Source organism: Pan paniscus, chromosome 19, assembly GCF_029289425.2.
Source record: "Pan paniscus chromosome 19, NHGRI_mPanPan1-v2.0_pri, whole genome shotgun sequence".
NCBI lineage: Eukaryota > Metazoa > Chordata > Mammalia > Primates > Hominidae > Pan > Pan paniscus.
This window is the reverse complement of record NC_073268.2, coordinates 36,641,220-36,653,488: the sequence shown is the minus strand read 5'-3', so window position 1 is coordinate 36,653,488 and position 12,269 is coordinate 36,641,220.

Here is a 12,269-nt window from a genome sequence, read left to right as displayed (position 1 = left end):
AGGTTGAGAAACAACAAACAGAGTGGCACCTGGGGTAGTCCCAGGGTGTGATGGTTCAAGGGGCAAGATTCAGGGGCAAGTAGTGTATCTGGGAAGTGCAGGGGACATCAGGAGGGGAATGAGGAAGTGAGACAGAGAAAGGGAGGCAGCTGGTAAAAGTACTATAGGTCAGCTTTCACGATTTGCAACTAGACTCAGCCCCACCAGGGAACTTGAAAAATGGTGCAGAACACAGGGCTTCAAATGATCCCACCCAAGGGGCCAGGGGCTGGGCTACTGACCCAGCAGTTCCAGAGCATCACTCATTGAGGCTGCTCCCAGGGAGGTTAAATTCCCAAGGCCTGCTGTGGGCAGAGCAGCCTTCCTTGGTTCTGGGAAAGCCCTCTAGAATTCACAAAGTGCACTGGAATGAGACGAAGACAGACGTCACTGCTACGGGGGGTTTAGAATTAGGTCAAATGGAGGAAGAGAGGTACCTTCTCCCCAGGTACAGCCTCTGAGGGTGCTGGATGCTGATCCAAGAAGTTCTAAATGCCAAGAGCTTCAGCTAAGCCCACCCTCTTGTATCCTTCCCTAAGAAGCGCTGCATCTTTGGTTAGGCCACATAAGCCCTCCGGGCCTCCCTTTCCTCAGTTAAGGGTCTCTGAGGCCTTTCCAGCTGTGGTATCTGGGCTTTCTGAGTCTCCCCACCTCATACATATCTGGTCTCTGATGCTCTTGGAAAAGTTATCTTCCCCACCAGAGTGCCCCTGAAAGGCAGAATGTAGCAACGACTGGCAACTTCTGCAGAGCCTGGCCACTGTGTGCACAGAGATGTCTGGAGCATCGTTCTCTACGAGAGTCAGAAACAACCCAAGTGATCAGCATAGAGAAAGGCACACCGGGCCAGCTTTATAGTGTACCATTACGTGGACAAAAAAAAAAAAGTGTATTAAGAATTTTTTGGCCAGGTGTGGTAGCTCATGCCTGTAAATTCTAGCATTTTGGGAGGCTAAGATGGGAGGATTGCTTGAGCCCAGGAGCTTGAGACCAGCCTTGCCAACATGGCAAAACCCTGTCTGTACAAAAAATACAAAAATTACAAAAATTAGCCAGGTGTGGTGGTGAACACCTGCAGTCCCAGCTACTCGAGAGGCTGGGGTGGGAGGATCGCTTGAGACCAGGAGGTCGATGCTGCAGTGAGCTGTGATTGTACCATTGCACTCCAGCCTGGGCAACAAAGTGAGACCCTGTTTCCAAAAAAAGGATTTATTTAGCTGGGCATCGTGACAAGCACCTGTAGACCTAGCTACTAACTGAGGTGGGAGGATCACTTGAGCTGAGGAATTAAGAGACCGCAGTGAGCTATGATTGCACCATTGCACTCTCCAGCCTAGGCAACAGTGAGACTCTGATCTCTTAAAAAAAAAAAAAAAAAAAAAAAAAAAGAGTCTTTATGATAAGAAATAATGTTCCTGATATCAGTAGAAAAATAATAACCCCTAACATGTAAAATAAAGACAGAAAAAATGTGAGAAAAAAATACTAAAATATTAAAAAGTGGTAGAATTATGGGCAATAGTTATCTTTTCTTTACCCTTCTCTGTATTTGCTATCTGTGCATATGTTAGTTTTATAATATAAAAAGTGACTCCTTACTTTTTGAAATACTATCTCAGATGTGTGGCTGTGCCAGTAATTCACCTTTCCCAAAGGAAAAGAGCTTCTAGTGCCCATTTTCATTACAGGAGGCACAGAGAGGGCGGCTGCCCATGCCCCTGGCTGTTCTGCAGGAGTTACACCGGTTTTCTGAGCATCGTCCGTGAGTTTTCCAAGCTGGGCCCTGGGGATCCAGTGGTGAGTGATGGCAGACAAGCTGGCTGTCTCTCTCCCTCCCCACTCTGCTGCCAATAGAGATGGCAAGATGAGTCCCAGAGCCTGTTGGAGGCAGTGCATTTGGGGGACAGGGGCTGCCTCCTTAAAAACAGAGTGGAAACCAGGGGGACAGGCCAAGTGCATCAAAATGCTAGGACGGTTGGCCAAAGCTGAGCGGCTCACTCTTGAAACAGAGGTGGGGTCTGGCTCTTGGTGGGTGAAGGAAGAATTGGAGGAAGGGAGGAAGGGTAATTCCTCCAGCAATTTCAGTGGGAGGCTGTGGGGGGCAAGCTATTAATAACGGCAGAGGCCACTGTCAGGCAGACTCAGGGACAAGTCTCAGGCCTGCCACCTAAATTCATCTGTGGGCATTGGAGAGGTTACTTTTGGTTTCAGTTTGCTTATCTGTAAAGTGTGGATAATCACAGAGTCCCCACCTCCTCAAGCCTTGGGGAGGAGTAGCGAGAGGATGTACACAGCACCTGCCCTGCAGTTCAGCTTGAGCACGCTCCTATCTTGCCAGAGCCAGAGCGTAGCTGTAGCTTTAGCAGAGCAGCAGCACCGAGCTGGCTGGCTCTGCCTACTGCTATTCTCCCAGCACCTGGCACATGCTGGAGCTCAAGAAACAATGCCCAGCTGACTGCCAGGGCCTTTTTAATGTGTTATCTCATGCATTCCACACCACCACACTGTGAGGTGAGCTGTGTCAACCCTATTTTACAGATGACAAAATTGAGGCTTAGGAAGATTAAAGAATTTTTCCCAAGATCATACAGCTAAAGCTGCAGAACCAAGATTCAGGTCCATTTGATTCCAAATGCATCTGGGAGGAGCATCTTAGGGACACCACCGGTCTGAGGCTCAAGGCAGCCCTCTCTCACCCAAGACCAAGCTCTTGTAGACAACAACTGTTTAAAGGGCAAAGACAGCTCCTGGGGAAGAGGCAGGAAAATCAATGAAATGATCTGTGATGCTGTCAGGGCCCTGGAGGAAGGACTGAGCAATGCAGGAGTTCCCCAGGGGCTCCCAGGAGGGCCCAAGAGGCCAGGTGGGGGCGGGGTTGGGCAGGGAAGCCTGGGGGAGTACTCTCAGAGGAGGTGACAGTCCCCAACAGGAGGAAAGGTTGTCCTCCTGCTGAGCTTACAAGGGAAGCTCCCATGCTGGAAGGAAGAACCTTGAACTTCTGCTTCCAATACCTGTGTCTAGCCTGTCTCATCCTGGCCTGCATTTCAGAGCTCCCCCCAACTCCAGGAGCTCTCTAGTAAGCCATGCCTTTGCACACACTGTTCCCTGTTGCTGGAATGTCCTTCCCGACAGCTCCCTAGCCCACCCTTGCCCTGACTCGAATCCCCTTCAGACTCTGCTTTACTTCATGGCATTGTTGCCTCTAGGGGCTCCCCTGACCCTCCATCCTCAAGCCCCTTGGGGTTCCCCAAATCCCTTAGGCTCCCCTCTCCTCAACACTGATCCCACTGTTTTAATTGTGGTCTCACTGGTCTGTCTCTTTTACTAGACACAAGCTTCCCAAGGCCAAGGTCATGTCTCACATCTCTGCAGCACCAGCAGCATGCTTGGCCCAGACTAGGTGCTCAGTGGATTTTGTTTTGTTGAGATAAAAAGTCACGTGCCATTAAATTCCCCCATTTAAAGAGTATAATTCAGTGGTTTTTAGTATATTCACAAAGTTATGAAACTATCACCACTAATTCCAGAACGTTTTCGTCACCCCAAATAGAAACCCTGTACCCATTAACAGTCACTCCCTACTTCTTACCCCCAACTCTTAGAAACCACTAAATCTACTTTTTTTTCACTATAGATTTGCTTATTTTGGATGTTTTATACAAATGGAATCATATAATATTTGGCCCTTTGTGTCTAGCTTGTTTCACTTATAATGTTTTTGGGGTTCATTCACGTGGCATGTTTAAGTTCTTCATTCTTTTTATGGCTTAGTAATATTCCACTGTATGGATATACCACATTTTATGCATCCATTCATCAATTGATGGCCATTTGGGTTGTTTCTATTTTTTGGTCACTGTGAATATTGCTGTCCAAATATAAATGTTTGAGTACAGGTTTTTGTGTGAACATGTACTTTCAATTATCTTGGAATAGAATTGTTGGGTCATAGGGAAACTTTATGTTCAACTTTTTTGGGGTACTGCCAGACTATTTTCTGAAGTGGCTGCTGCACCATTTTATATCACTACCAGCATAGGAAGAGGGTCCCAATCAGTCCACATCCTTGACAACACCAGTAATGGGCTTTCTTTTTTGTGTCATATAGCTTCTAGTGGATGTGAAGTAGCCAATGGACCATTGATGAATGAGTGAGTGACAAACGGATGGATGGATGGATGGATGGACATATGGGAGTAGATACCTGACCCTGAGTTCTGAGCTCTGATTTTGGTGGGACAGCCTGCTTCCCTGAGGACCTGCATCAGGTAGAGACATAGCAACCTGCAGCCTGCCCCTGACCATCGTGGTTCCAGATGTCCAATCTGCCTTCGTCCTCGTTGGCTCTTAAGCACACAGGTGACCTGGATTCCCCTAAGCCTGTGGAAGGCCCTGGAGGGGGTCCCATTCTGGGTGACACAAGTTTTATTACTCATCAGTTTCAGTTTCTTCTTCTGTGAAATGGAAGGAGAAAGAGAAAAGTCACACAAGTTTCTGCAGAGGGTGTGGCACATAGCAGGTCCACAATAAATGGGAGTTTCGTTTTTCCAGTCTGTTTCTCATCCAGGGTGTATATAAATGCCACTCCACTAATTATCTACTGGAAAAGAGCTTGAGAAATGGGGCAGTGGAAAGGAGGGGGGACAGGGAAAGCCAGGCAAGAGATTTACATATGGCAGGAAGCTGCAGCAGGTCATCGAGGGAGTGGGAGTCACAGAGCAACCCTGGGAGGATTGTCACAGGCTTCGGAAGGGGATATCCTCCCAGCCATTTGCATACCCAAGCACCACTCTTACTGTCAGGAAGACCTGAGCCTCCTATTTAGGCCTTTGGATGGGTGTGGAGAGAGGGCAGCACCTAACTAGTGCTGATCTGAGATCAACTGCAGGTCCCCAGGCAAACCCCACAGAAGGGTGAATCAGATTCCAAGGCCAATGAATTTTATCCATTGTGCCAACCTTCATAGACAAGGAATGGCTGCTCAGAGCCTTGCAGTGAGATAAATGTTAAAGTTCTGTAGTTTTAAGGCTCAGTAGGAAAAAGTAGCCACCCGCATCTGCCCTGGGCAGATGACCAATGACCTGTATTTACTGCCCCTGTTCTAGACCAGTACAAGATTAGCTGTCTGTTGGGTAGTTTCCATGTAAATAGTTTGTTATTTGGGGCAGTTGAAAGGTCAGGAGGAAAAGAAGAGGGGATTAAAATAAATTGCTGGAACGGGGGACTGGTGGCGGCAGTGGTGCTCACTTGAGGCTCCAGGCTGCAGTGAGCATTGAGCACTTAATTTATGGAGTGCTCAGCTGAGGTTGCCACTAGCTGCTTACGAGAGGCCAGCAGCGCCGTGAGCCAGGCCCACTTAGGGAAGATTCTTGGCTCATCCGTGTGACTCACCTTCCTCATACGTAACATGGGGACAATGGGGATATATGTCACAGGGCTGCTGTTTATCTTGCCGGATGATCTCACGCACATGGATGAAGAAGGGAATGTGGGAAATACATGCTCTCAGTCTTAACAGAAGGGAAAACTGAAGCCCGCAGTGGGTTGGAAGAGGTGGAGAAAATGCAAGAAACACAGACAGCTTTGTGATTGCAACTTTGTTCCAGGTCCTGGTTGTGTCTTTAATTCCATATTAATTGTTTTGTCTTTAGTACTTAACTCCTATCTGGAAGAACTCCTCATTAGCCCATCTGCCCTGGCATGGCCCACTTCTGAGGGGTTTCCTTGGCCTGTTTCCCTGCTGTGTATCATGTGACCCCTCCAGTTGCCTGGACAAGGGTGGGCATGTCACCAGGGAGCAGCCAGTGGCCTCAGAGGTACCCTGATGGACCTCAGGCCCTGCAGGTTTGAACTGGAGACAGAAGAGTGGTGATTGATAGCAGAGCTGATATCCAAAAGCCCCCCAGAGAGATGATGGATGGAGCTGCAGGCAGAAGAAGCCTGCAGTGGGGAGTACAGGGCAGGTTGCTGCAGGAGGAGCAGGGAGTGAGGGGTTGAGCTCCAGACCAGGACGCCACAGGCAGGCAGGGTGGAGAGAACCCAGGCCTTGGAGAGAACTGCCTTCAGGGTCCCAAAGTCTCCCCAGGCTGCATGATTCCCGCCATGTGGTCCAGCTTCCTTATTGCCCAGAGTTTTACCGTAACCTCTTGCTCTCTGGAAGAACCTGTGCAGGGAACTTGCATTTTTGCAGCTCCATGACAGAGTCTGGCACAGGTACTATTGGTTAATTGAGGAAGTCTGCTATTTTATGGCACAAATGAGAGCCAGCAGTTTGCAGGCATTGAGGAAGGAGAGGCGTATGGACTATGATAAGGGACGACCCTGGAAAGCACCCTGATACGGCATTGGCTACGGTTCTGAGGAAGCTAATAACTTTGCCGAATTTTGTTGGAAAGGCAATCAACCTTTTTACAGCCCTATTAATGACTTTATCAAATCACTGCTTTTATGATCTCTTGGTGAACCCATCAATCCACGTAGAACATGAAGACTCTTGGGTTTTCTCTCCATGAGGCGAGAGAGGTTGAACCACTCGCATAAGGTTATGTGGCAGTTACTGTCTAACTCAGGGAATCCTTCAGGAAGATCCTCAGCTCCCCTACTACCTTCCACATACCCAAGCTGCTGTCTGTCTGAATATGCTTTTCCCCATGTAACTCAGAGTGTCGGGAGGATGGGGGAGGATTCCCAGAACAAGTGGCACCTAAACAGGGTTTGGTTTGTTTTTGTTTTTGTTTTAAGACAGCGTCTCACTCTGTCGCCCAGGCTGGAGTACAGTAGTGTGGTCACAGCTCACTGCAGCCTCGACCTCCTGGGCTCAAGTGATCCTCCTGCCTCGGCCTCCTGAGTAGCTAGGACTACAGGTGCATGCCAAAACCTGGCTAACTTTTTTATTTTTGGTAGAGATGGGATCTAGATTTGTTGCCCAGGATGATCTCAAACTCCTGGGCTCAAGAGATCCACCTACCTCAGCATCCCAAAGCGCTGGGATTACAAGTGTGAGCCACGGCACCTGGCCTGAGCATCTTTTTACATGCTTGTAAAAAGCATGTAAAATGTCTTTATCTTCATTGGTGAAGGGTCTATTCAAACCTTTGCTCAATCTTTAAATTTGTTTTTGATTTTGTTTTGAGAAGGAGCCTCTCTCTGTCACCTAGGCTGGATTGCAGTGGCACAATCTTGGCTCACTGCAACCTCTGCCTCCCAGATTCAAGCGATTCTCCTGCCTCCGCCTCCTGAGTAGCTGGGACTACAGGTGCCTGCCACCGTGCCTGGCTACTTTTTGTATTTTTAATAGAGACAGGGTTTTGCCATGTTGGCCAGGCTGGTCTCAAACTCCTGACCTCAAGTGATCCACCCGCCTCGGGCTCCCAAAGTGCTAGGATTCTACCATGCCTGGCCCCGGTCTTTAAATGTGTTATTTATTTTCTTACTGTTGAGTTTTGTGGATTCTTTCTGTAGTCTGGGTACAAATCTTTTGTTGGATATGGGGTTTGCAAATATTTTCTCCCAGTCTTTGCAGTTTCTTAAAGTGTATCTTGCAAAGCAAAAGTGTTAAATTTTATTGAACTACAACTTGTCAATGTTGTTTTGTGTGGATCACTGCACAAGGTTTTGAAGAACGTATTCACTGAGCTGACAAGGAAAGAAAGGGAGTTCTAGGCAAAGCAAACAGCACATGCAAAGGAATGGAGGCCTGAAAAAGTGGGCTGGGGTTGGGGAATTCTAAGTACAGTTGACCCTCGAACAATGTGGGGGGTTAGAGGAACTGACCCCTGCACAGTCTGAAATCCGTGTATAACATTTGATTCCCCAAAAACTTTACTAATAGTCTACTATTGACCAGAAATCTTACCGATAACATAGTTAATTAACACATATTTTTATATGTATTATATACTGTGTTCTTACAATAAAGTAAGCTACAGAAAAAAAGTTATTAAGGCAATCATAAGTGGCCGGGCAGGGTGGCTTATACCTGTAATCCCAATACTTTGGGAAGTTGAGGCAAGAGGATCACTTAAGGTCAGAAGTTTGAGACTAGCCTGGGCAACAAAGTGAGACCCCATCTTTACAAAAAAAAATTTTTTTTAATTAACCGAGCACAATGGTGGATGCCAAGTAGCTAGTCCCAGCTACTTGGGAGACTGAGGTGGGAGGATCACTTGAGCCCAGGAGTTCAAGAGTGCAGTGAGCTATGATTGCACCACTGTACTCCAGCCTGGGCAACAGAGCAAGACCCTGTCTCAAAAAATATATTTTTTTTTATATATTAGAAGGGAAAATATATTTACAATTCATTAAGTGGAAGTGGATCACAATTAAGGTCTTCATCCTCATCATCTTCAGGTTGAGTAGGTTGAGGAAGAGGAGTGGTTGGTTTTGCTGTCTCCTCTCAGGGATGGCAGAGGCAGAAGAAAATCCACTTATAAGTGGGCCCATGCAGTTCAAACCCCTGTTGTTCAAGAGTCAACTGTAGCTCAATATTGTTGAACTACAATATTGTACACTTAATATTGGTACACTACAAAATTGGTATACTCCTCAGTACCAATTTTCTGTATTAGTTGATATGCATTGCTATAAAGGAATACATGAGACTGGGTAATTTACAAAGAAAAGAGGTTTATTTGGCTCACATTTTGCAGGCTGTACACAAAGCATAGTGTTGGCATCTGCTTCTGGTGAGGGCCTCAGGAAGCTTCCAATCATGGCAGAAGGCAAATGGGAGCCAGCATATCACATGGTGACAGGGAGCAAGAGAGAGATGGGTGTCGGAGGGCAGTCCTCAACTCTTTTTAAAAACCAGATCTTGCATAAACTCAAGAGTGAGAACTCACTCATTAACATGAGGATAGCCTCAAGCCATTTATGAGGAATCCGCACCATGACCCAAATACCTCCCCACCAGGGCCCACCTCCAACATTGGGGATCACATTTCAGCATGAGATTTGGAGGGGACACTATGATTCTAGTGTGTGCATCCATGTGTGTATCTGTGCATGTGTGTGGCTGGGAGGGGAAGGGAAATGACTGGATCATAGAAGGGACCAGATCATAGGCTCTTGGGGGCTGTGCCAAGGAGTGTGGGCCCCTCATCCTATAGGTAAGAGAGCTACCAAAGGGTACGGCAATTGCTCACTTTTATTTTTAACTTTTTTATTATAAGAATTATATGTGGCTGGGCACAGTGGCTCATGCCTGTAATCCCAGCACTTTGGGAGGCTGAGGAGGGTGGATCCCAGCCCAGGATTTCGAGACCAGCTTGAGAAATATGGTGAAACCCCGTCTCTACAGGGCAAAACGCTGGTTAAAAAATTAGCAGGTGTGGTGGTGCATGCCTATAGTGCCAGCTACTCAGGAGGCTGAGGTGGGCGGAACACTTGAGCCCGGGAAGTTGAGGCTGTGGTGAGCCAAAATCACACCACTGCACTCCAGCCCAGATGACAGGAGTGAAACTCTTTCTCCAAAAAAAAAAAAAACAAAAAAAAAACAAAAAAAAAAACAATTATATATAATTTATTGTAGAAAAATATAGATCAATGAAAATATGATTAAAACTCTATATACTTCTACCACCCAGAGGGTAGTTACACTATTACCATTTTGGCTGGTTCTTCTGTTCACACACAAACACACACACACACGTAATTTTTCTATAAAAATGAGATCACTCCATATACACTGTTTTGTAATGTGGTATTGTTTTTGCTTAATAAATAATATATGTGACTGGTTTTCCATGCCATTATTCTTTTACTGTATCATTTTTTAAGATAAACTTTTTTCCTTTATTATAATTTAATGTAATATTTCATGCATTCAAATTAAAACATTACATTACAAATGTAATCTTATGAATTACCATGGACTCCCATCTGGCTACAGGATGAGAAAAACCTACTCCCATCATCTCTGTAGGCTAGCATATATTTAGTTCTTATTATGCGCTAGATACTGTTCTTTATGTGCAGTAACTCCTACAGCCATCGAAAAAATTCTCTGAGATAGTGATATTATTATCACCATGTTACTATGGGGAAAGGCACAGAGAGGTTCATCAGCTTACCCAAGGTCACACAGGGGATGAGTGGAAGAAGTAGGGCTAGAAATGTTGGAGATGGACTTGAAGATGAATGCATATGGAAGATAAGGGAGCAGAGGTGACAGCAGTGACTTCTGGGTTTCTGGCTGTTGAGACTGGGGGGCAGGGATGCCCCTGACTGAGATAGGAAAGGCAGGCCGAGGAACTAATTTAGGACAAGGATAAAATCAGGAAGTCTATTTTGGAGGCGTTAATGTTAAAGGACCTGTGGGACATGAAAATGGAAATGAACAAATGACTATAGAATGAACAAGTGCATGAATGAATTGATGAAAGACAAATCCTCAATGATATGGTTTGGATCTGTGTCCTCACCCAAATCTCATGTCAAATTGTCACCTTCAGTGTTGGAGGTGGGCCTGGTGGGAAGTGATTGGATGGTGGGGGTGGATTTCCCTGTTGGTCTGTTTTCGTAACAGTGAGTGAGTTCTCATGAGATCCAGCTGTTTTAAAAGCGTGCAGCACCTCCCCCTTCTCCGTCAGTCCTGCTCCTGCCATGTAAGATGCCTGCTTTGCCTTCTGCAATGAATAAAAGCTTCCTGAAGCCTCCCCAGAAGCAGATGCCAGCATCATGGTTCCTGTACAGCCTGCAGAACTGTGAGCAAATTAAACCTCTTTTCTTTATAAATTACCTAGTCCCAGGTATTTCCTTCTTTTCTTTTCTTTTTTTGGCAAGGTCTTGCTCTGTTGCCCAGGCTGGAGTGCAGTGGTGCAATCTTGGCTCACTGCAACCTCCGCCTCCCGGGTTCAAGTGATTCTCCTGCCTCAGCCTCCTGAGTAGCTGCGACTACAGGTGCCTGCCATCACACCGGCTAATTTTTGTATTTTTAGTAAAGTCTGGGTTTCGCTATATTAGTCAGGCTGGTTTTGAACTCCTGACCTCAGGTAATCCACTTGCCTTGGCATCCCAAAGTGTTGGGATTACAGGCATGAGCCACCGCACCCGGCCTAGTCTCAGGTATTTCTTTATAGCAATGAGAGCATGGACTCATCAGGCAAGATTATTCTCAGCACAGCAACAGACAGATGTGGCCCATCATGTTAGGAAACCATAAGTTGAAGTGTAATGATGGGAAGGTTCACAGCTGCTTACAACAGGCCAGGGCAGAGAGGATGCATAGACACACAGGATGCGGGCAAGTTGTTTTCAGTGATGTTTATCAAGTACCCGGGATCCAGCAGCTGCTCCATCTGGGAGTGGCTGCTGCTTTCTCTCCTGGGAAGATTCCTTCTGATCTTGGGAGTAGGATTTGGGGTGAAGGCTGTGTCCAGAACTGGGTCCTGCCACCCCAACACCCTGCTGAGAACAAGGCACATTCCTTAGCACTCAGGGTAGGAGAGAGGCGGAGGGATGGAGAGGCTTCAATCCCCCTTCTCGGGAGACAAAGGGCTCTTCATGATTTAATTAAAATGCCCATCAAAACCTCAGAAGATAGGGGTTAGTTGAGATGAAATAAAAATAGTTGGAGTGAACACATTACAATTTCATTTCATTTCAGGGATATCTATGAGGTTCTAATATTAGAGAGAGACTTAATCTATCACTAAATTCCTATCTGGCCTGCCACATTGGGGGCATTTCTGAAGATGTCCAAATTCTGTTTTGAGAGGCCTGGAGAGTCCTCTGTCCTTTGTTTCTCTGTTCGAGGAGAACCACAGAGTGTGACAGTGTTTGGTATGTGGCAGGCACTCAATCAATATGTGCAGAAGGAAAGAGGGAGTTTCTTCTTTACTCCTTTAAGCTTCAGATTTAGAATTTGCCTAATCTTGGGGTGAGACAAAGCCTTGAGACCTCCACAGAGGTTTCCTTTGCATGGACAACTTTTCCTCCAGATAACACATGACTCACTTCCCTGCACTTCCAGTCTTTGCTCATGTGTCACCTCCTCACTGAGGCCAGCCTTGCCACCCCTATTTAAAATGACAGCCCTCCTTCCCCCAACCCTCCTGACCCCCCCACCTTGCTCTGTGCATCTCCCCCAGAGCTCAACCTCACACCTTACATCATTTACTTATTATTTGTTCATTGTTTCTCCTCACTAGAATGAAGGCCCCACAAAAGCAGGGATTTTTGTCTGTTTTGCTTATGGATGTATAAGTGCTATGCATAGTGCCTGCCTCAAT